This window comes from Staurois parvus, unplaced genomic scaffold (assembly GCF_062004578.1).
Source record: "Staurois parvus isolate SC_StPar_1 unplaced genomic scaffold, SC_StPar_1.0 ptg000362l, whole genome shotgun sequence".
NCBI classification, from domain to species: domain Eukaryota; kingdom Metazoa; phylum Chordata; class Amphibia; order Anura; family Ranidae; genus Staurois; species Staurois parvus.
Window position 1 is genome coordinate 10,615,460 of NW_028318158.1, and position 24,177 is coordinate 10,639,636.

At 43.2% G+C, this 24,177-nt stretch overlaps 1 protein-coding gene across 5 annotated transcripts in view; it reads right to left on the reverse strand.

The window, feature by feature from the left end:
- CDC42BPA (CDC42 binding protein kinase alpha) overlaps window positions 1-24,177 on the reverse strand; it is a 364,329-nt gene that overhangs the window by 145,320 nt on the left and 194,832 nt on the right. The window lies entirely within an intron of this gene.

A 24,177-nucleotide genomic window follows, 5' to 3' on the forward strand; every position in this document is an offset into this window, starting at 1 on the left:
AGTCTTCTAGAAAGGTTCCAGGTGAAGTATCCAGGTGGTATCACTCCGCCTGCGAGTCCTGCTCTCTCCACAGCTGCCTGCTTCCTCCATTTCCAGCGCTAGCTTGATGCACTCTAATGCTCTGGGATGGTGTGTCCAGATCGTGATTGATGGGTCGCCAACCCTAGGCATGCACTTCCCTGGTTTGATGTTGAGGGCCACATAATTTTGATAAGAGGGGGACTGCTAGGCGTAGGATCCCCTACGTTTGCACATTATAAAGTGTGTGTGTGAGGGGGGGGGGGGGGGTGCAGTTTGGCATCTTTGCCCTGGCTGCTGGATGACCTTGTCCCGGCACTGAATGCATGTGTTCTTGTACCTTAACTGATCACATTATTGTGACTGGGCCCTAAGTTTGCCCTCCTCCAGTGATGCCAGGTGCACATTCCCTGTTGCAGTAATGCTCTTGGATTCCTCTTCCAGATTGTTGTCTTCTCTCTTTAGCACTTGGGTGATGGCTGATGACGCACGTGTCGCGGATATGCCCTAGGGTTAAATTATTCCAGCAGTTGGCCCAATGCCGAGAGCACATGGGCCACTGTCAGTGAACAGTTTGAAATAAAAACTGCTAGAATTTTTTTTTTAAGCTTAGTTAAGTTTAAAACATTTATAGTCACTTTACTAAAATAAAGGTCCTTATTTCTTGTGCAAGAGCTAGGGTCTCCTATATCAAGTACCAAAAAATTCTACCCCCCTTTTATTCCCATAGAGATTTATGTATGCAATGTTTATGTTTGTTAAAGAGGAACTTCAGTCATCTTTTATATGCCCCCCTCCCCATACCGCCATTATAACATGAGCGCAGATGTGCCAAAGTGCTCTGCCTGGCCTTCTGGTCCTAACAGGGCCCTTCAGCAGAAGATTTCCCTATGCATGTGCTAAGACAACAACGTATTGGAGATACTGTAATAGCCACCTTTGCACATGCGCGAGGGGGGGGGGGGGGAGTGTACCTGTCAAACTTGGTTGAGCAGTTGAGCCCACCCAGCCCGTTCACTTTCTATGGTCTGCCTGCATGCAGTTAAGCAGTGAAAACAAATGGCTCTGGCCGCAGCAATAGGGAAGGAATGCCCGTCTATGAAGCCAAACTGGCCATACAAGAAGATAATTTCAACTGATTCCTGAATCCTGAATCGGAAGAAATTTTAGTGAATGGCCTTGTCAGCACCACCTGACTCTACAAAAGTCAATTTTTTTATTGATTTTTTTGTTGAAGAAGCAGAGCAGAGCATTAGACCTGAATCTGCATCCAATCAGATGCAGGAATGGTTCAGGTATTCTGACAGCCGCAGTTGCCAGCTGCCAGGATACAATAGCTGGCACTGCAGATTTGGCCAACAATCTGTACTGTATAATATTAATGGAAGAATCTAGCGATTTCTCTCATTCAGCCCCAGAGGAGCGAGAGAGATCCTAATGGGTATGACAAGCTTTGATTATGACAAGCAACAGCATGAAAACCTGGATTCTACAGAACAACACAGCTTAAAGCAGAAGCGTGTTTTTTTTTTTTTTGGGGGGGGGGGGGGGGGCTTTGCATTAAGGCTGCCAAACACACAATGGTGCATGTACTATTTCTGGCAGCATATCACAATGTGCATCAGTGTATTGCTGTGCACTTTAAAGCATATCTATGAACAAGATTTTGGCACTTTGGGCGAGTTCAGAGGCGCACGGACGATGAGGAGAGAGCAGAGGCTGCCAGGGACTTGAACCTAGTTTAGATTTGCAGTCTTGTTTGTCATCAATTGAAGCCTCTCCCATGCAAGCTGAAGTATAGAATGATGGATTTTTAAAAGAAGCCCATTCAAGGTCCATTCCAGTACCCAGAGAGGGGATCTCCTGAATATCCAGGAAGCTGCACAAACCAAACCCTGTAGGGGACCTCTAGCTGTCTTGGATCACCGTAAAGCCCTGGAATCACCCAGTGTGCAACATACCCTTCAGAGGGAGGATTACCTACCATATGTTCTACCCTGATCCCCTTGAGAGGACATCTTGACCTATATTTATATGCGCATTTAAGTTGTGCATCTGGTGAGTGCGCAATTTTACTATTACCATCTGCACAAGCACGGGAATACTTTTGAAGCAGGCACCGTCAGAGCACTCGTCACTTTTGGAACATTTCTCTTTATATATATTTTATAATCATTTATCCATGAACTATATTTATCGCAAAGCACTTTATTAGATATATACTTCCTAGCGCTGCGCTGCACTGCATTGTATTATTTTGGTTATAAGGTTTTATTTGGTTACCTATTGTGCATAGCTGCTGTTTATAGTGCGCTCAAATACCATTTACCTTAAGATATTGGCACTGCATTACATCAAGCATGAGACACATTGCAACAAACTCAACACAATCATGTGAATCGGCCCTAAAGCTAGGTTCACACCTATGCATTTTACGTTGCGTTTTGAAGAAACGCACAACAGTCCATTTAACATGATTTCCTATGGGACAGGTTCACATTATCACGTTTTCACACGGTGCGGTTTTTGGAAAGGGTCTGGAACTTTTTTAAGCGCAAAACAGTTTTTTTTTTTTTTTTTGTTCAATAGACTTCAATGGAGATGCTGCAGAAATGCATGTAGTGCATTTTTGTTGCGTTTTGATCTGCCCAGCAACAAATTGGGAAAAAAACACAAAACGCATAAAAAATGCAGCAAAATGCACCATAAAAAGCACTGCAGAAACAGATCAAACGCAAACTGCATAGGTGTGAACCTAGCCTAAGGTAGAACCCCTATCTTACATTAGTACAACTAAATTCTACAGTATAGATGTGAATTTTCCAAGTGTCAGATAAACATTGACATATAATGTATTTGACACCAGTGTTTGGGATGGTTCATTACTGCGTCTTGAAAAAATGATTTTTTTTTAAATGTCCTCACAAGACATAACCCAGACAAAGCGCCAGGGACACACAAAGCAGTGCATATGAACACACGCCCTTCCACAGGAGGAATATTAGACATTAACTTTTTTAATTAGCGGACTGAATTTTTTAATCATTTCCTGCTACTAGTTGTTAGAAGCAAAAGTTTTTTAGGCATTGTACATTTGTAAAACGATCATTCATAAAAAGAATTCTTTCTCCAGATTGTGCATGCATGGGTGGCATTTATGCTAAACAGCATGGATGGACAAAATATGGGGCAGGACAGTGGCTAAGTGGCTAGCACTACCTGCCTGGAGTTAGCATGTTCTCCCTTTTTGCTCTGTGGGTTTCCTCCTGGTACTTCAGTTTCCTCCTGCCCTCCAAAGACATGCAGGTAGTTTAACTGGTTCCTGTCTAAATTGGCCCTAGTATATGTACGTAGAAAAGAATATTTATCCCCTGGTCGAATGTCAAGGGCATTTATATCACAACATATAGAGAACATTGTATACACATCACTTTTATTAAAGCACAAAAGTTTCATAAAGAATATGGATGTATGTATGAATGTGAGTTAGGGACCTTAGATTGTAAGCTCCTTGAGCCTGGGTTCACACTTGTGCGGTATAACGCATGTGATTTGCACAGGAACCGCACCGAATTCCTGTGAAAATTACATACGAATTCTATGTGGTGCGATTTGAGCCATACATTTTGTATGGCTCAAATCGCACCATATCTGCACCAAAAAAGGTGCAGAACCCTTTTTTTGGTCCGCACTAGAATCGGATTGCATGGGTACTCAACACCTATGTGATCGAATTCTGCACATTGCACCGCATTTTGTGGACCGATTTCGGGGTGTTGTTAACTTAACATACACACCCGCAGCGGTTAGCATGAATGTGGTGTGATTGTGATGTGGTGCGGAATTCGCACAGAAATGCTGCGAATTCCACACCACATCAGTGTGAACCCGGGCTGAGGGTTAGGGACTGATGTGAATATACAATATATATTATTATTATACAGGATTTATATAGCGCCAACAGTTTGCTCAGCACTTTACAATATAACGTTAGACAATACAGCAACAATGCAGTTCAATACAAGAGGGTTAGGAGGGCCCTGCTCCTTGGAGCTTACAATCTAAGAGGGAGGGGATATATGTAAAGCGCTGTGTAAATTGACGGTGTTATACAAGTACCTGTATTAAATAATATGCAGTGCCACCTATATTTGTGGAGAAAAAAAACTATAAAGACTGACATTCTGCCTGTTGCAGCATGAGGAGTGAGCCTTTAATCAGAAACCATATCAGGCTAATGTCACCAACATTCTAGAGAGATGACAGTGGCTAATCCAGCTTGGCATGCATCGGCCACAATCTACAATAACAGTGCTGGGTGGACAGGCCCTCTAAAATACTGGAACTGGCAATCAAGTGCAGGAAAGAAACACAATTTTACAGATATTTATTGTTTTCCACAGACTTTGCGGACAACCCTAATTAGCCTGTCTGAGTCCAGGTTCATTCTCTGACCTCCACATCGCTGACTCAGAAAATTGTTTCAGCTTCTGTAGCTGCCCTGCCAACTCAAACACACTGCAATGATTTACTAGAGTGTGAGATCCAAAGAGAATGTGCGTTGGCTGCTAGGAACCAGATTGCAGAGTTTTGTTCTAGAGCAGATCAGGATTTATATACAGACACGGTGAAGGTGAGAGGTAAAGATGGCCCTAATTCACCAAGCTTCAAGCAGGACTTAAAGTGCACAAAAACTGCATTATTTCCCAGCAACAGCTTTATTTTTAAAACACCCTAGCGTACAATTTGACTTTGATGGGTGAGAGGGCTTTCAATAGAACATAGGGTTAAGTGTAAGTTGTTGCTTCCCTCTAGTGTGTGTATTTGTAAATAGCTGTTGCTTGGGAAATATCCCAGAGTTAGTTGATTACAGGTACTTCTTTGTCCCTGTTAGCTGGGTAAGAAACCCCAACTGGAGAACTGTAATATTTTTATAACGGGCAGTTTTCATTAACCCCTAGACGCCGAGCGCACACAAATATGCGTACCAATTGAAAATACATACATGCTGAGAGCGTGCGCCCAGCACATATGTCTGTGACCCACGGAAAGGTCCCAATCTCCCCTTGCGATTGGGACCTTTTCTGATCATGTGACTGCTGTGACAGCGAATCACAGCGGTCACATGACCCTAAAACCCCTCCCCGGCTTCTGAAACCTCTTAAAGGGCTGAGATGAGCACAATCAGAATTTGAATGAAATGAATAAAAGGTCACGCAGTCTAACCAGAAGCCTATACCAGTGTTTCTCAATGTTTTTTCAGTCAAGGCACCCTTTAAAATATTGCAGAATCCTGAGGTGCCTCATTATATAAAGTAATGAAACTAAACTAATAGTTTTACATAACGTGGCAACATCCACACACATAGGACACCCAACGTTAGAGGCGTTTATTCTTCCAAATCAAATATACCATTCACACTGGTACTGACTAGTATTCCAGCATTTCTCTTCTCCTTCAGTCAGCGCTGACTAGTATTCCAGCATTTCTCTTCTCCTTCAGTCAGCGCTGACTAGTATTCCAGCATTTCTCTTCTCCTTCAGTCAGCGCTGACTAGTATTCCAGCATTTCTCTTCTCCTTCAGTCATCGCTGACTAGTATTCCAGCATTTCTCTTCTCCTTCAGTCAGCGCTGACTAGTATTCCAGCATTTCTCTTCTCCTTCAGTCAGCGCTGACTAGTATTCCAGCATTTCTCTTCTCCTTCAGCCAGCGCTGACTAGTATTCCAGCATTTCTCTTCTCCTTCAGTCAGCGCTGCTGTTAGAAAGCACAGGGCCCTGTACAGCCTACCAGACAGGAGCTGCCCCCCAACCCCCCCAAAAATAACAAAGCAATATTTCCACTAAAAATACACTAAAATCATTATTAGTGGGCACAAACATAACATACAAAATCCCTGCTAAGTCTAAAATATAAAACTGTTTTGAGTTAATAAAGTTGTGTGTGTAAATTAGGTCTTGGGGCTCATTCACATAGGTGATGTGGTCTGTTCAGTGTGAATTGAAGCTATTGCTGTGTGCAGGCAGCCTACAGTACACTATGGGGATGCAGCAACTAAATGAATACAGCCACAGGTCCTAATTTGAAAGGTGTGTGGGTGCAGGGGTATGGCCCCGAACACTGACAGTGTGCATTCGGGGCCACTCACCTGCACATTAATTAAATTAGGGCCTGTGGCTGTGTTCAGGATGCTGTGCAGGCACCTGATGTCCTCCCCATCATCTGATGATGTCCTTGTTTCCTAGGATGCTGGTGGTTAGAAGGTTGTAATAATGCGCAAAGAAAACCTGTGGCTTTGTGCAAACAAAAGGTGTGTTTGATCCACCCACTGCCTTACATGCAATTTTAGGGCAATTTTTAAGCATTTTGTCAAGGCAACTCTGAAGAAACCTGAAAGCACCCCATGGAGCCTAGGCACCCTGGTTGAAAAAGTCTGCCCTATACTATTAGGCAAGTGTTTCTGAGTCCTAGTAGTCCAACTGTTGCAGATTCTGTGTGCATCTGAAGTCAGGTGACAGAAGTACCTTTTGTTGTCCTATTGTTAGTACCTCCCATCCACAGTGGCAGATAGCTAGGTCTGTGTTACTAGATGTGTGTAGAGGTCACTTTGCATTAACCTCTTTATGAAAATAGAATATATATGCAGCTCCTGTTACTTTAACTGCTGTCCATTCTGGTTGGGATTCTCTTCAGCTCAGGGCCCTATAAACAGCATAGTTTAGAGCAGTGGTCCCCAAACTGTAGCCCTTGCTTGCCCTTATCTGGCTTTTGGGGTACTATTCCTCCCACTGACACCAATGGTGAGGCACCTTTCCCCTCATTGACCCCAACATTGGGGCATGAATGCTCCCATTGACACCCAACCCATTGACACCATTGATGGGGCATCATTTCTTCATCAGACTGCAATGATGGGACATTATTATTCCAATAATCCAACTGAAACCAACGATGGGGTGCTATTCCTTCCACTGATACCAATGGTGAGGCACCTTTCCCCTCATTGACCCCAACATTGGGAATGAATGCTCCCATTGACACCCCACCCATTGACACCATTGATGGGGCATCATTTCCTCATCAGACTGCAATGATAGGACATTATTATTCCAATAATCCAACTGAAACCAATGATGGGGTGCTATTCCTTCCACTGATACCAACAGCGGGGCACAATTCCTCCTCCTACTGACCACAGATGCTATGTATTTTTTTTTACTCCCACTGACCACCAAGCCTGAGACCTTGTTTACTCCCACTGACACTGGAGCATTTTCTAATCCCACTGACCACAGTCCAACCCCCCCAAATTCTGAAGGACAGTAAACTGGCCCTTAGTTTAGAAAGTTTGAAGACCCCTGATCTAGAGGCTTTGGACTCCCCAAAGGTAGCTAGAGGTCTGGTTGCATGGCTGATTAAAAACTATTAGGGATTGAGAAACAGAGGAGATAGGCTGACACGGTTCTGGGCTCACGCCACTGATGTCGATTCTGCCAGAAATCCAGTGAGCTCAGAACTTCCTGTGTTATCTCAATGTTGTCAGTCTTGCCAGGTTTACCTCTGTGAGCTACAACACATCTTCCTCCATCTACTGGAGAGGGAGAGGTGTTCTATAGTTGTAACCCTCCCTGTCCTAATGTGACATCACTGCTCCTCTCTAAATACAGTATAGTAAGTGAACTGTATCATCCTGGGACAGGAAGTGTGTTACTGGCAAAACCACCAGGTTTATGAGAAAAAGCCAGAGAAAAAGCCCATCCCCCCCATTATACTTACCTGAGCCCAATCTCGATCCAGTGACGTGCACAAGAGCAGCGGCTCTCTCCACTCACTCTCCCCTCACTGGAGATAGAGGCAGCAGAGGGAGCCATTGGCTCCTGCTGTTGTCATTCACAGCCAGTGAGAGGAAAGCAGGTGTGGGGCCAGGTGTCAATAGACATACACAGTGTGCTTCGGGAGCAAGTGCCCTCACAGCAAGCTGCTTGAGGGGGAGGAGCCAGGAGAGGCGGTGGGGGACCCCAGAAAAGGAGGATTAGGGCAGATCCGTGCAAAACCAAAAAAAATATTTTAGAATCATTCTAAAGCAGAAATCCAGCCACACTTTTTTGAGCACTTCTTCTCTCCTCCCCCTATAAATAATAAATAACATTGCCATCTGGATGCCTGCCATCAGAGTTGAACGATGCACTGCTGCCACCAGACTGCCCAGAAAACTGTAAAAATAAGGTATCTATGAGGTTTAAAAAAAAAAAGAAAATACTGGGAGAGGCTTTGGGGGCTTAGGAATGTTAAAATCCTGGAGTCCCACCTTAAAGCATCCTAAAGTGCTTAGAGCATGTTAAGAAAGCCTCTCTATAAATATTATCACATGCTTTTTCATGTGCCCTAATCACTGTTTAACAAACAAAAAAAAGTATTCTTAAATCTTGGTGTACTTTGTGTATTTCTTCCAGATCTGTGCAGTAATCCAGTGTGAAACTTGCTCTCTGTGCAGGAGCTTCCTGTAATAAAGACCAGTCACTGCTGTTCTCTCTCCTTGTGCAGGGTGACTGGTCTTGTCTCCACCCCCTTTCTGTAGTCCCTCCCACAGCTCTGCTCTCTGCACAAGCTATGTACAGCACTGTGATGATGTAACCGCTACTTTTTTTTTTTTTCTTACGAGGTAATATCTGGGCTTGCAAAGGCATTTGGCACATACTAAGTGGATTTATATCTTTTGTGGCTATTTTAGAATATTGTTTAAGTTTTTGTGCTTTAAATATTTAATAAATCAGAGCCACAGGCAGACAGTATTCATAAAATGATTGCAATCAATAATGATGACTTTGCTTTGATAAGCATGTGAAATGTCCTACAAGAAACACAACGTAGACATGGCCCCCTCCCAAACATATACATTCTGCATTGTGTCTGCATGTCTATTAATCAGCACAACATTCCCATGGTAAAGAAGAGTCTCATTCAGCCGATGAATGGATTACAGGCCTCTGTGTCACCAAAAGGATGTGACGAGATCTCTGCTGAAGGATTTGAGGGAACAGACGTGGTCTGCTGCGATCCTGTGGACTGAACACGTCACCCCATCGCAGTGTGCAAATCAAAGCCTTGACTGCCAGCCTGAGAAAACATGGACTGTATTTATAGCTGCCGGCACATCCAGATGGTTTGTACCAATTAACCAGCAAAGTGGCCTGCTTTTGTGATTATTTACAGCAGCAGCACTTGGACAGCACATGCAGACACAGACACACAGTCCTCTGTAAACTTCTTCTGTCCGCAAGGTAAAAACTGAACTCCAGGCAATCAACTAAAAAGAAAGATGAAACACTGTATATAAGAGAGCCTTTTAATTGGTCAAAGGATTTGTGTTTCTGTCCATCCAGTTCTGAGATTTACACAGCTCTGTCACACAGCACAGTCCTGTCTAGCAGGGCAGGACACCTGATTTTTTCTGTGTTGCAGTTAAAGTGTTACTAAATCCACAACAGTAAAATCAGTCTGTATATGCAGTAAAGCATGCTTTTTATACTCACTGTGGAACCTAAGGGGTTAATCCTCTGCATTGTGTAAAAAGGATGTTTGATCCTGTCTTCTCTGATCCTCTTCTTGTTCAAATGTCTAAGCTGATAAGACAGACTGAACCCGTAGCCCTTCTGCACATGCTCAGTTTAGTATGTATTGCTGGAGAGGGTTTTTTTTTTTTGCTTGGGAGAGTGCATGTGATCTGCACAGGGCCAAACAGCACTGTCCAGACAAAGGTCAAAGGTTTTGCATCCTCCCTCCTAGATTGTAAGCTCCAAGGAGCAGGGCCCTCCTAACTCTCTTTTATTGAACAGTATTGTTGCTGTATTGTCTCCCGTTATATTGTAAAGTGCTGAGCAAACTGTTGGCGCTATATAAATCCTGTATAATAATAAATCCTCCTAGAGCAGAAAGAAAACTCCTATACAATATTTATATAGCGCCAACAGTTTGCTCAGCGCTGTACATTATAATGGGAGACAATACACGAGACAGTGCAGTAACAATACAATACACGAAGGGTTCGAGGGCCCTGCTCCTTGGAGCTTACAATCTAGGAGGGAGAGGAGAGTGGTACAGGAGGAAATAGCTGTGGGGGGATGGAGTGGTAGGAAGAGTGGAGAAGATCAGCAATTAGGTGAGGGCAGGGTAGGCTTCCCTGAAGAGATGGGTTTTCAGGGTGCGCCTAAAAGGTGAGGAGGGTAGGTGACAGTCTGATGGATTGGGGTAGTGAGTTCCAGAGGATGGGGGAAGCCCTGGAGATGGGCATGGGAGGAGGAGACCAGGGAACTAGAGAGTAGGCTTGTAGCCTACTACAAGCTTTAACCAGTGCTCTGCTGGACACTGATAGAAGTCACAAGACTGCTCTAACTGCTGATGAGAAAAGGTTTTTAGCAGTTTATATTTACTAAAATAATTGCATTTCCATGTTCTATATACTGTGGGAGACCAGATATAGTGAATGCAGGGTCCTGGGTTTAGTAACACGTTTAACACTTACAGGTCTTGTCCCTCCTCAAGCTGTGATTTGAGAGTGAAAGCAGAATCAGCGGATTGGTGAGCTCATCTCGCCACGCTGCTGCTCTTTACTCCTATCAAAATGCTCCTTGTTAGCATATGGCCACTGCAGCATAGCTGATTGGCTCCCTTGTGCTATTTCCCTGTAAAATAGGGTGCGTTTCAGTGCCTAGAACAAGTGGAGATCCTACAGCTCACCTATTTATTGTTCTGCAAACACTAAAGCACCTTGACACTACACCTGAAATAAAAACCCCAAACCTGGCAAAACACATAGATTCGTCCACCCAGACTACATAAAGAGGATGTTGATAGATATGAGCTGGCAACTTCATGGACTCAAATGCTGAAAATCTTTATTGGTTACACAAGTACATCTGTTAAAATAATGCTAATGCGTTTCGGCCGCTGTGACCTTACTCACAGAATCATGCTATGGGTAAGGCCACAGCGGCTGAAACGCGTATTGAGGGACTGCACATCCTAGCCACGAGCACCAGTTTTCAGCCCTGGACAGCATCAGCAGCAGTAGACCTTGGGTCTTGTATTATTGATCTTATACACAGCGGATGGATGAATCTCTTGCTGGGGCTATTGTATCTGTACAGTCGGCCTTCCAGATGTCAGAATATCCGAGCTGTGTTTGCATCTTTTTGTCCAGCAAGTTTTACGACTAGATCTATGAAACGTGTCAACCATTCTAACAAAACTATTAACTTTGCACGAGGATTGTTTTTTTTAATGTATATTTTATTCATTGTACTTATTTATGTATAGTGGTCTTTACAGTACATATTGCGCCACTGAAAATAATACATGTGTGGTTTCCGTAAAGCAGTATTAGATTCAAAGGCAATTATTTGTTTTTTTAGACTTCCGTTCTTATATTTTCACCTGGTGATCTGGCCAGTAAGTCTGTTGTTTTTCAAAAGAACAAGCTCTCTCGCAGATGTATTCGTTACAAGGATGAGACAACCCCTTTACCACCAACAGGGGTGCTTACAATGATCAATCTTATTTATGTAAAGACTTTATTTAAAAAATTAAAACCCATTGCTTTAATTGCTTAAAAAGTGTTAGCTGGAGTTTGGCTTGAATTTGTGAAATGTATTTAAATCTGCCAGTCCATTTATCACTCCCTTTCCCCCCCCCCCCCCCCCAGATTGACAATGTTGCTGTCCAAAGGTGCCCCCTGTGCTCCTTCATCCAGAGAGGGGTCACGCTAATACAGGAGAGGTGTTTTACTGGCCAGATCACCAGGTGAAAACAGAGGGGAAAAAATAAAACTAATACAGCCGCCATGTCTAATGGTTGGTAAGCTGCAATATGTTACAATTTTGGTTTTGGGACTAGTACCGGTTTAAGAAATGACACCTATTGGCTGAAATAGTTTCCTTACCCTGATGATTGCCAGTCTGATATGGTTCTAAAGAATACACATTTCAATTTCGATTGTGTGTTCTTCTCTCTAGTTCTATGAAGTATGCAGTGTAAAGGCCTGTTTGATTGGATTGTATATGTTGGCCATACTGATTGGCTATCTCATATGATCGCTCAATGCCACAAATACAGGAAATTAGCCAGTATCAATGAGTTTAATTTCAAAATGAGAAATATACTGAAAAAAGTCAACGAAAATCAAATAATTTTAGACTCAATTGATTGCTCCATACTTAACTTGAAAACAACCAGAATTTTCCAAACTATCCAATCTCTTTCACCTTTAATTTTGCATAAATGCTCAAAAGTATTTAAATTGGTGAAACCCATTGATGAGAATATAAAAATGTTTTATTGACCTATTGGACCATGATGTGTATGGCCAGCCTGAAAAGAACTGTAAAGCGCGTGACGGTGTATGGCCAGACATGAAGCCTAACACTGCCAACCAGTTGCACCATTCACCCACGTTCCATTGAACTCTTGTACTGGAATGCGCATATTTAAAGGCACAGCCCTGGCATGACAGTAAGCAAAGCAGATTATCACAAAGCATGGTTCCGTGGCCGAGGGCCTGAGATTAAAAACTAAAAGCTGCAACCAGGCCAGCTAATTTGAGTCAAAGCCTTAAGAGTGGTCTGGCATGGTGTATTATCGGCCGCTGGAGGCATGGCCATAGTAAGCTCCTTAGGAATGTGGGCTCCATCTGTTAGTGCCATCTGTCACAAAGTTTTACAAGAAAAAGATTGAGTCAGAATCTGAAACATTTTCAGCTGTTCCTTGTTAACTACCTAGCGTTTCCACCGCTCCCTTCGCAGTGGGTGCCACTTCTACTCTTGCTTCCCAGGAAGATGTACAAGGAAATCAGGAAGACACAGATCATTGTAATATATATTAAAAAATAAATAAAAAATTATATGTATATATATATATATATATATATATATATATATATATATACATACATACATACACACTGTATACACACTGGCAGACTGCCAGGTACACAGACCCTATGCCCCTCTTAAAGAGACCCTGTGAACAAAGTGAACATTGCTTGTAAATTTACAGATCAACCATTTAATAATTTGCAAAGTGCCTCTGAACGTGCTAAGGAATTTGACTTCTCCAGGAAGAGTCAACTCCCTAGCACCTCCCCATCCTTTGCTTGTAAGTCATAGCCCTCTACTCTGCTGTGAAAGTCTAAATAGACTCTCTGCTGGCCCAGCTCCTCTGCCATTCCTTTCACCTCCTTATATAGACTTCTACATATCTGCCAAGAGAGGAGTGAAGAGGAATGCTTTTGAGTAGGGTTTCTTAACTGAAGATCCACGGAAGTCCCCAAGGGTTCAACCATGATCTCCCCATCGGTAGCAGGTAGCAGAGCTACTCAGGGAATTATTTGTGACAATGCTGATTGTGGTGCGCTGTGCACCACTGGCCTCTACTTCCCTCTTTTCCATCCTGGGTGCTTGCATGTGATAGCACCTGGGATGGAAAGGAGGGGCCAGTAGGGAACAGCATGCCACAATCAGCATTCCTGGTGATACAGAAGACTGATCACTGCTGCTTCCCTGCGTTGCTCTGCATATTAAATAAACTGTTGCTACTCTTATGTGTCCTGTTTTGTGACCTATAATATGTACTGATCCGATGTAATGTGCCCTGACCTCTGATGTAGTGTGCCCTGCTGACCCCCGTGTAGTGTGCCCTGCTGACCCCCATGCCGTGTGCCCTCCTGACCCCCATGCCATGTGCGCTCCTGACCCCCATGCCGTGTGCCCTCCTGACCCCCATGCCGTGTGTCATCCTGACCCCCATGTTGTGTGCCCTGCTGACCCCCATGCCGTGTGCCCTCCTGACCCCCATGCCGTGTGCCCTCCTGACCCCCATGCCGTGTGCCCTCCTGACCCCCATGCCGTGTGCCCTCCTGACCCCCATGCCGTGTGCCCTCCTGACCCCCATGCCGTGTGTCATCCTGACCCCCACGCCGTGTGTCATCCTGACCCCCATGTTGTGTGTCATCCTGACCCCCATGTTGTGTGCCCTCCTGACCCCCATGCCATGCGCCTTCCTGACCCCCATGCCGTGCGCCCTTCTGACCCCCATGTTGCGTGCCCTCCTGACCCCATGTTGCGTGCCCTCCTGACCCCATGTTGCGTGCCCTCCTGACCCCATGTTGTGTGTCCTCCTGATCCCTATTTATCTCAAACTGGACCCAGAGTTGAAAAAGTTTCACATTAAATAGGTATGCTTTAATATTAATTCTGTTTAATGCTATTTCTAAAAATAATTGTTGTTATATCAACAGCTCACTGATCACACAAATGCTTTGGGTGGTGTAGGCATGAACGTCATTTCATTATTATTATTATTATGTATACTGCCATCATATCCAAGATGCTTCAAAGAGTGGGTTAGAGGGGCCCTGAAGTTCGATTGAATAATCATTCAATGGTATCATAGTGGTGTGACTTTGTAGGATGTGGCAGCTTGTGCACACCAAATCTGGAATTGAAACACCACATGGTAATATTCAATTAAAAAAAAACAGGTTTAGTCCAAAACATAAATTGTATCTAAAATCCATTGCGTTTGAGTGCTACACGCCAACCCTTCAATAGGGCTGGAGGAGACTAAAAAAATGTTCGAACATCTCAAGCATCTGCTCAGCTGTCACAAATAATCCCTTATTTTGGCTAACATATTTGTTTGCTATGATCATTAGCTCCATCTAGTGGCCTTAATGCAGTATTTTCCAGAAATACTTGCACTAGGCAAATACTGCATTCGGACCACTAGATGGAGTTGGTAATCAAAGGAAATTGGGTATTAGGTAAAATAAAGGATTATTTTTGGCAGCTTATTGAATTTATTAAGAAATTCTTACAGTGATTTTATTTTTTCTCTCATAAAAACGGACCCATCATATACCAAGGGCCTATTGACTGTAAATGGATTGGCAGAGCAGCAGTCAACAGCAGGTTTAGTAAGACTGCTTGAACCAGCTGCTGATCGTTGCCCTAACATGTTTCTTAAAAAAACAATTGTACTGCATTTACCTCAGCGCTTGCCAATGAATCAGAAAACCTCAGTTAATTATACAATAATGACGGATTTTATGAAAACCGCAGTCACTATCTCTGCAAAGGACCGAGAGGGGAAAAGGCGTAATGAGCATTGAAAGATGGAAACCACTAGGAAAAAAGAATGTTAATTAATGGTCTTCCATTAATACAGCAAATTCCTGACGTCTAGTAAAACAGATGACATCATGTTTTTTGGACTGAGGGTCTATAAAATCCTAATAGTTAGAGAGAAACTGAATCACTACGATGGCATGGACAAGACGAGGGGCTGAGTTTTAAAAGCTCTAACAAGCCAATAAAACCCGACAGAGACTGTTGTATTAGTTATTAGCACTAAATAAAAAAAAGCAAGTCCAGCTCAGATCTTTATCTTGATGACAATTACACCCTCCAGTCCCTTCAATTTAAAGATGAAGTTTAATCTGCTTATATTTTACCTTTCCTGGTTCCTCCCTTTTCCCCTTCAAGATGCTAATGACATTTTTTTTTTAATGAAAACCTTTTTTGCTTTTATTGCATACCTTATTTTAAGGTCCAATCACACAAGCCGCTGCATGACAACGCAGCAGTTGGTGCACAATGCAATCTGGTTAGAGAACTGTAGTGCTAGTGCCAGGGGCGGACTGACAACTCATGGGGCGACCGGGCAATAGGGGTTCATCGGGCCCCTGTGTCCTTGCCCAAACTCAAAAAAGCCTATGAAAAAGGTACCAGGGGCATCTCATGGTGCCCCCTACTGACCTCGGGCAGTGCCCGAGTTTCCAAATGGTTCGTCCGCCCCTGGATGTGTCTGTGCTTTATAGGGAAAAAACACAACCACATCTATTCGTAAAAGCAGCACACATTAGACATGGTTAGGCACACAGTTCACCCTTTGATTGTCCCTACATAACATTTAGAATTGAGGCCAACCAGTTCAATCTTGGTTTCATCAGACCAGAGAATCTTATTCCTCACAGTTTGAGAGTCCTTTAGGTGATCTTTTGCAAACTCCACTTTCATGTGTTTTGCCATAAAGCCCAGATCGGGGGAAGGCAGGGGCGGACTGACAACTCATGGGGCCCCCAGGCAATAGGGGATCATGGGGCCCCTGTGTCTTTGCCCAAACTCAAAAAAGCCTATGAAAAAGGTACCAGGGGCATCTCATGGGGCCCCCTACTGACCCCGGGCCCCCGGGCAGTGCCCGAGTTTCCAAATGGTCAGTCCGCCCCTGGCTAGTGCACTGATCCTGCCGCATCACACAGTCCACTTTTCTTTTTTTTTTTGTTACACAAACTTTATTGAAGTCTACTGAAATAGACTTCAGTTCAATCACCCTGTTGGAAAAAAGCTATTTGATCAGTGCCATAGGCAATAGGCTGCAGTGCTGATCAGTGTATTTTGATGGCGATGAAGTCTCCCTGCTGTCAGAACACAAAAACACAGCGGGGAGAATTCCCTCATCTACATCGAATGTTTAAATGGGGGAATCAGGTCAGTTTTTTTTATTTCAACCCCTGCAATGTGGGAAGGAGCTGTAAAGTACAGCCACTGTGTTCCACTGCAAACCAGGAAGTACAACTGTGCACAGGACAGCTCTGACTTTCTGACATGAAATTAAATTACACAAAGCTATATGGATCACTAACATTGGACAAAAAATACAATGCAGACTAAAATATTACAAACAGCATAAATGAACACAGTATGCCATATGACAAAATATGATGTACATTGAGAAAAGATACTGAAATTAATTTTAAAAAGGCCAGAATCCTTTAGTAACATTAATTTGGAAAGTACAGAAGTAGGAAAAGGGAACAGAGGGTTAACACTGGAGTTATCCTTTAATTCACATGTACTCAATAATGAGAACACTTATACTGTGATTGAAAAGCCCATAGTCAGACCTCAGAGGTCATAGAACCTATAAAGCAGTCATATTATACTGAATTTATGTTTACATCAATAAAACATGTGTTCGATAGGTGTATTGAGCGCTGATAAGTGGGTTGCAATTGGTTCTAATGAGTGACACCTGTTACTGCAATATGTTCCTCCAATGTCCTGGTGTGGACAAGATACTAGCTCCACATATAAATCCCTACAAACCTGGATTAATGCCCTGTACACACGATAAGAAAATCGTCCAAAAAATTTGCGGAGCCACTGATCGAACTATTTTCTCTTCGTTGATGAGCAGGATGTTTTAACCAATAACGATACTGAGAACGAAAAAATCCAGTTGAACAACAGTGAAAAATGTTGTCGTTTTGCCTACGAACGACCAATTTTCTATGCGGTGGTATGATGGTTGTACAAAAAAAGAAGATGACTCGGATGTTTATGTCACAACACAACACAAACAAAAAATCCAAATGTTAAAAGTAGACTGGCCTAATGAGATAATGAAACCAGAATTATACAGATTATATTTTATGTATCACTATTTACAGGTGAAACTCGAAAAATTAGAATATTGTGCAAAAGTTCATTTATTTCAGTAATGCAACTTAAAAGGTGAAACTAATATATGAGATAGACTCATTACATGCAAAGCAAGATAGTTCAAGCCGTGATTTGTCATAATTGTGATGATTACGGCTTACAGCTCATGAAAACCCCAAATCCACAATCTCAGAAAATTAGATTACATGCAATCAATAAAACAAGGATTGTACATAGAACAATATCGGACCTCTGAAAAGTATAAGCATGCATATGTACTCAGTACTTGGTTTGGGCCCCTTTTGCAGCAATTACTGCCTCAATGCGGTGTGGCATGGAAGCTATCAGCCTGTGGCACTGCTGAGGTGTTATGGAAGACCAGGATGCTTCAATAGCGGCCTTCAGCTCTTCTGCATTGTTCGGTCTCATGTCTCTCATCTTTCTCTTGGCAATGCCCCATAGATTCTCTATGGGGTTCAGGTCAGGCGAGTTTGCTGGCCAATCAAGCACAGTAATCCCACGGTCATTGAACCAGGTTTTGGTGCTTTTGGCAGTGTGGGCAGGTGCCAAGTCCTGCTGGAAAATGAAGTCAGCATCCCCATAAAGCTTGTCTGAGGAAGGATGCATGAAGTGCTCCAAAATCTCCTGGTAGATGGCTGCATTGACCCTGGACTTAATGAAGCACAGTGGACCAACACCAGCAGATGACATGGCTCCCCAAATCAACACAGACTGTGGAAACTTCACACTGGACTTCAAGCATCTTGCAGCGTGTGCCTCTCCATTCTTCCTCCATACTCTGGGTCCTTGGTTTCCAAATGAGATGCAAAAGACCAGGTCTGTTTTTCTTTAGCCCAGGTAAGACGCTTCTGATGTTGTTTGTTGTTCAGGAGTGGCTTGACAAGAGGAATACGACATTTGAAGCCCATGTCCAGGATACGTCCGTGTGTGGTGGCTCTTGATGCACTGACTCCAGCCTCAGTCCACTCCTTGTGAAAGTCCCCAAAACTTTTGAATGGCCTTTTCCTGACAATCCTCTCCAGGCTGCGGTTATCCCTGCTGCTTGTGCACGTTTTTCTTCCACACTTTTCCCTTCCACATAACTTTATATTAATGTGCTTTGATACAGAACTTTGGGAACATCCAACTTCTTTTGCAATTACCTTTTGAGGCTTTCCCTCCTTATGGAGAGTGTCAATGATGGTTTTCTGCACAACTGTCAGGTCAGCAGTCTTTCCCATGATTGTGATTCCTTCTGAACCAGACTGAGAGACCATTTAAAGGCTCAGGAACCCTTTGCAGGTGTTATGGCTTAATCAGCTGATTAGAGTGGGACACTTTGAGCCGAGAATATTGCACCTTTTCACAATATTCAAATTTTCTGAGATTGTGGATTTGGGGTTTTCATGAGCTGTAAGCCATAATCACCACAATTATGACAAATCACGGCTTGAACTATCTTGCTTTGCATGTAATGAGTCTCATATGTTAGTTTCACCTTTTAAGTTGCATTACTGAAATAAATGAACTTTTGCACGATATTCTAATTTTTTGACTTTCACCTGTATGTATAAAAGTAATGTAATAAACTATATTTATACTCATTGCTATTAATTGTTGTGTATATCGCTCGTTCTGGCCGGAAGGGCGTGGCTACAAGGTCACACGCACACTGCGTCACTTCCACTTGTACGGAAGACGTCAACACTATGTATTGCCCGACGAACAATTTTTTTAGATTGGTTAATATGGGCCACGATTTCGACCAACGAATGCCTCTCGATTGTCGGATGACCGATCGGTTGATTTGCTAATCGTGTATCCCCACCTTAAGTGTCTAAGCCTGTGCAAAATCCAGGGGAAACAAGCAAATTTAAAAAAAAAAGAAAGTAAAATTTATATATATATATATATATATATATATATATATATATATATATATACACACATATACACATACATATATATATATATATATATATACACACACACACATATACACACACTAACACAGTACATATCTCAGATTTTTTTCTGGTACTGCATAAGACCATCAGCTACTCTGATATGTTACAAAGGTACAGGCAGCACAAAGGATAAATGGTTAGCACTTCCGCCTGGCAGTACTAGGGTTGTTGGGTCGAATCCCAACCAAGGCACCACCTGCCTGGAGTTTGCATGTTCTCCCTGTGCGGGTTTCCTCCAGGTTCTCCGCTTTCCTCCCACACTCCAAAGACATGATGGTAGGTTAATTGGATCCTGTCTAAATTGGCCCTAGTATGTGTATGTATGACTGTGAGTTAGGGACCTTAGATTGTACGCCCCTTGAGGGTTAGGGACTGATGTGAATGCACAATATATATATGTAAAGCGCTGTGTAAATTGACGGCGCTATATATGTACCTCTAATAAATAATTCAGGTATTACTAGTAAGCACTGCCATATTATCAAACATTGCTGACGTCACAAGGGCATTAATATTAAACTAAGAAAGCTGCTATAGTCACAGAGGTCTGATAGGTTAAAGGACTGCTAAGAGCACCAAAATCTTTGCTTGTGGATATGTTACAAGAGTAAAGATGTCACCAGAAAGCACTACCATACTATCAGAGAGTGTCTTCATGTCACAAGCATACAAATATCACCTGAAAGTGCTGCTGCAATATTATCAGAGTGTGCCGACATGTCGCAAGAGTACTCATATTAGCAAAACACTCTACTACACCTACCAGATAGTGCAACATGTCACAAGCCTACCAGTACTATCAGAGAGTTCTGAAATTATACTGATATGTTAAAAACATACTGTTATTACCAGAGAGAGCTGCCATGTTACAAGGCTTTTAATTAGGCCTGTATAATAAAGGTGCAGCGCTAATAAGAAAAATACTAAGCGGAAGGTGCAAAAAGAATAAAATGTGATAAATGCAAATAAATGGTGACTTAAAGCAGAGCTCCATCCAAAAAGGGAAGTTCCGCTTTAAGGACTGCTCCCCATTAAGGATTGGCACCTTTGGGGGGCGGGTACCCGAATTTGACAGGTACCCGCTCCCACTTCCGGTCCGATCGCCTAGGCAATCGGAAGTGGAAGGTGTCCTCCCTTCCTCTCTGTAGTCTTTTGGGACACATGACAGGTCCCAGAAGACTACAGGACCATTCATGAAGAGCAGCGCTACTCACACATGCAGTGGGTACCCGGCTATGAAGTCGCAAGCTATCACAGCTGGGTGCCCACACTGAAGATGCCGGCCTCTTGGAATACAGGACGGCCGGTGAAACGGGCTGCGGGGGACACACAGCGGGACAGGTAAGTGGCTGTTTTTTAAAAGTCAGCAGCTACAGTTTTTGTAGCTGCTGACTTATTTTTTGAGAGGATGAGTGGGACTCCGCTTTAATAGTGAATATGCGACAACAAAAAATGCAATCTGAGTGAAGCGAAACTGATCGGCGCTAAAGTGAAAAATGAATAATATAATGAATATAGTGTAGCACTGGAATGGCAGTGCAATAGTGGCAACAAAATAAGTGACTAGTGAAATGAATCAACAGGGGTGATAAATGAAAACGAATGCAGAGTCCAATGTTAAATAATGAAAATCAGTCCAAATGAAAAGCGTGACTCCCTGTGATAAGTGAATCCTTGAAAGTGACTTCTTTATAATGCAAGTGTATGATCCAAACATGCCTGATGAAGGGGTCCTGCGAGACTCCGAAACATTGCCTTGCTGTAACTATATGATGGTTTATTAAAACCTTTGGACCCATATTGGTGATCCTTGGTGTGCCGATGACATTTTTTTCTTGCTTCTTTATAATGCACTCACCAGAAGCTCATGTAAAATGCGCATATATAGCAACCTCCTCCACATACAGGGCAAGTTATGTTCCTGTTAGGCACAAACTGAAGCTGAGATGGACCAGAATAGGAGATGCATCCAGCACAGCGATCACTCCTCGATATGAATAATGGCAAAATCCTTCCTCCGGCTGCTCCCCCAATCACTGAGCGCCCCCTGACTCCCAGCCGCAGCTCCTGTTTTAATTTGGCCTAATTGAATCTACCTAAGTTTGGTTTGCAAACCCTTCTGCAAATTCTTCTTAACGTTTGTGAACTTTGTGCCAAAGCAACTGGAGTCTATGGGGCAGGAGGGCAAATCTTGTTATTTAATTCTTGCTATTTGTAGGACTAATCAGCAAAGCTATTGTTAAATGCAAGTCATGCCAAGCCAGGTAACGCCATTGGGGGGCATGTGCCCATGCCAGAATTAAATAACTATCAGTACCAATGTTGATATTACCAGAAAGTGCTGCGTTATCATCAAAGAGTGTGCTATGTCACAAGGGAAATGATTGAGGATAACCAAATCTATCTAGGCTTAGGCACACAAACAGCTTTGCAGATCTTGCTTGACGTTCACAAACTTTGCAATGAATCGACTGAAGTCTGTGGGGAGGGTGGTTCAAATCTTGTCATTCAATTCTGGCCAATAAGAATTCTATTGTCAAAAACAAGAACACAAGGCATGGGAAGCTGGACACTGCCATGTGGGACATGTACCAATGCCAACATTAAGTTTAAAGAAAACACAGCAACTCTCCCTCCCGAATTATCAGGGCTTCCTTTCAGTTCCAACGCACTGATAGGGTAGAGCCTCGGTGTGTGATGTCCCCGCATTCTGGAGGGACGGCGGCCATGCTTTTGGTTTGAAACAATTTCACTTCAATGCTGGTTATTTAAAATTCCTGATGTACGTGGATCTTGTAATAAATCTGCCAAAACGTTAATGAATTACTGCACTATGAGTTGCTTTTGTTCTTTATTCTTTATTTGAATGTCGGATGGGAGTTTCTTCACGTTTTGGAGGTCTTTAAGGCGGAGGAACCATCCTATATCTGGGAGAGGATTTCTACTGAAGATTACCTGCCATACTGATTCCTTATCACACTACGCCTATTGACCAGTGTTTCCATTCCTTAAAATTATTGGCTCTTGCACTGGCTTAGGCTATTTCTACATTTTGGTGACAAACCTGTGAGCTTTGTGGCCAAAAATGTGGACTTTGCGAAATTTTCAAATGGCAGATATTCATCTGAATCTCATCCTTAGTAATATTACATAAGACCTCACTCTGATATTATTCAAGAAATCAGATATGCTTTTGAATGCCGCTCCTCACCAAAAAAGGTTTCAGATGGAACTACACTTTAATTTCCCAGAATGGTTTTCCTCTTTTTATTTTGTACCCTGTACTAGAGGAACAGCTGGGATTTGCTCGTTCTGAGCACTAACTTTCTTCCAGTAATTTATAGATCACTTGCATTATACTTTACATACGTGCCATTCAGCAAGCTGGCGACGGTTTCCTTTATGTGAGATGCATGGCCAATAATTATTATTCCATATAGAGCTTTCACAATCCTCCAAAGATTACTAGCTGCCATTCAGGTTAAAGCCAACCATAAAAAAATCCCATGGAACGATTAAACTGCTTCATATGTTTGGAGCCTGCCGTCTCTGTGTCAGAGCAATGCGGGGGGAGTATCTGGGAAACGTATCACTCTGAGTAGGATGAGAGGCCAAAATAACTCAATAATGTTTTAATGAAAAAAATAAAAAAAGGAGGTCGAGCAGCCAAGCAATGCAGCAGATTCCAGTAAGGACACTGTCCAAGGGTGATTACCACGGTAACGCAGGCTATAAACATTACAGCGCCCCCGCGTCACATTCATACAGACAGAAGGTGGATAGCATATTATCTTTTATGAATAGACCTGTGAACTCTGCCTTACATACTCCCAACCTCTGAACTCTGCCTTACGTACTCCCAACCTCTGAACTCTGCCTTACGTACTCCCAACCTCTGAACTCTGCCTTACGTACTCCCAACCTCTGAACTCTGCCTTACGTAGTCCCAACCTCTGAACTCTGCCTTACGTAGTCCCAACCTCTGAACTCTGCCTTACGTAGTCCCAACCTCTGAACTCTGCCTTACGTAGTCCCAACCTCTGAACTCTGCCTTACGTAGTCCCAACCTCTGAACTCTGCCTTACGTACTCCCAACCTCTGAACTCTGCCTTACGTACTCCCAACCTCTGAACTCTGCCTTACGTACTCCCAACCTCTGAACTCTGCCTTACGTACTCCCAACCTCTGAACTCTGCCTTACGTACTCCCAACCTCTGAACTCTGCCTTACGTAGTCCCAACCTCTGAACTCTGCCTTACGTAGTCCCAACCTCTGAACTCTGCCTTACGTACTCCCAACCTCTGAACTCTGCCTTACGTAGTCCCAACCTCTGAACTCTGCCTTACGTACTCCCAACCTCTGAACTCTGCCTTACGTACTCCCAACCTCTGAACTCTGCCTTACGTACTCCCAACCTCTGAACTCTGCCTTACGTACTCCCAACCTCTGAACTCTGCCTTACGTACTACTGACCACTGACCACTTCCAATGTTTGTAATAACAAGAGAGCCGATTGTTGGCTCTAAAAACTGGTACCGGGATGACGCCTGCAGCTGCAGGTATCATCCCGGTATACTCTGACTCAGACTCCGTATGTCGCTGTAACTCAAGTGGTTAAAACAACCTACAAAAAAATACAAATTCCAAACAGCTCAGAATAGCTCCTGTGCCCCTATCCTATTGTTTAACATCTGGA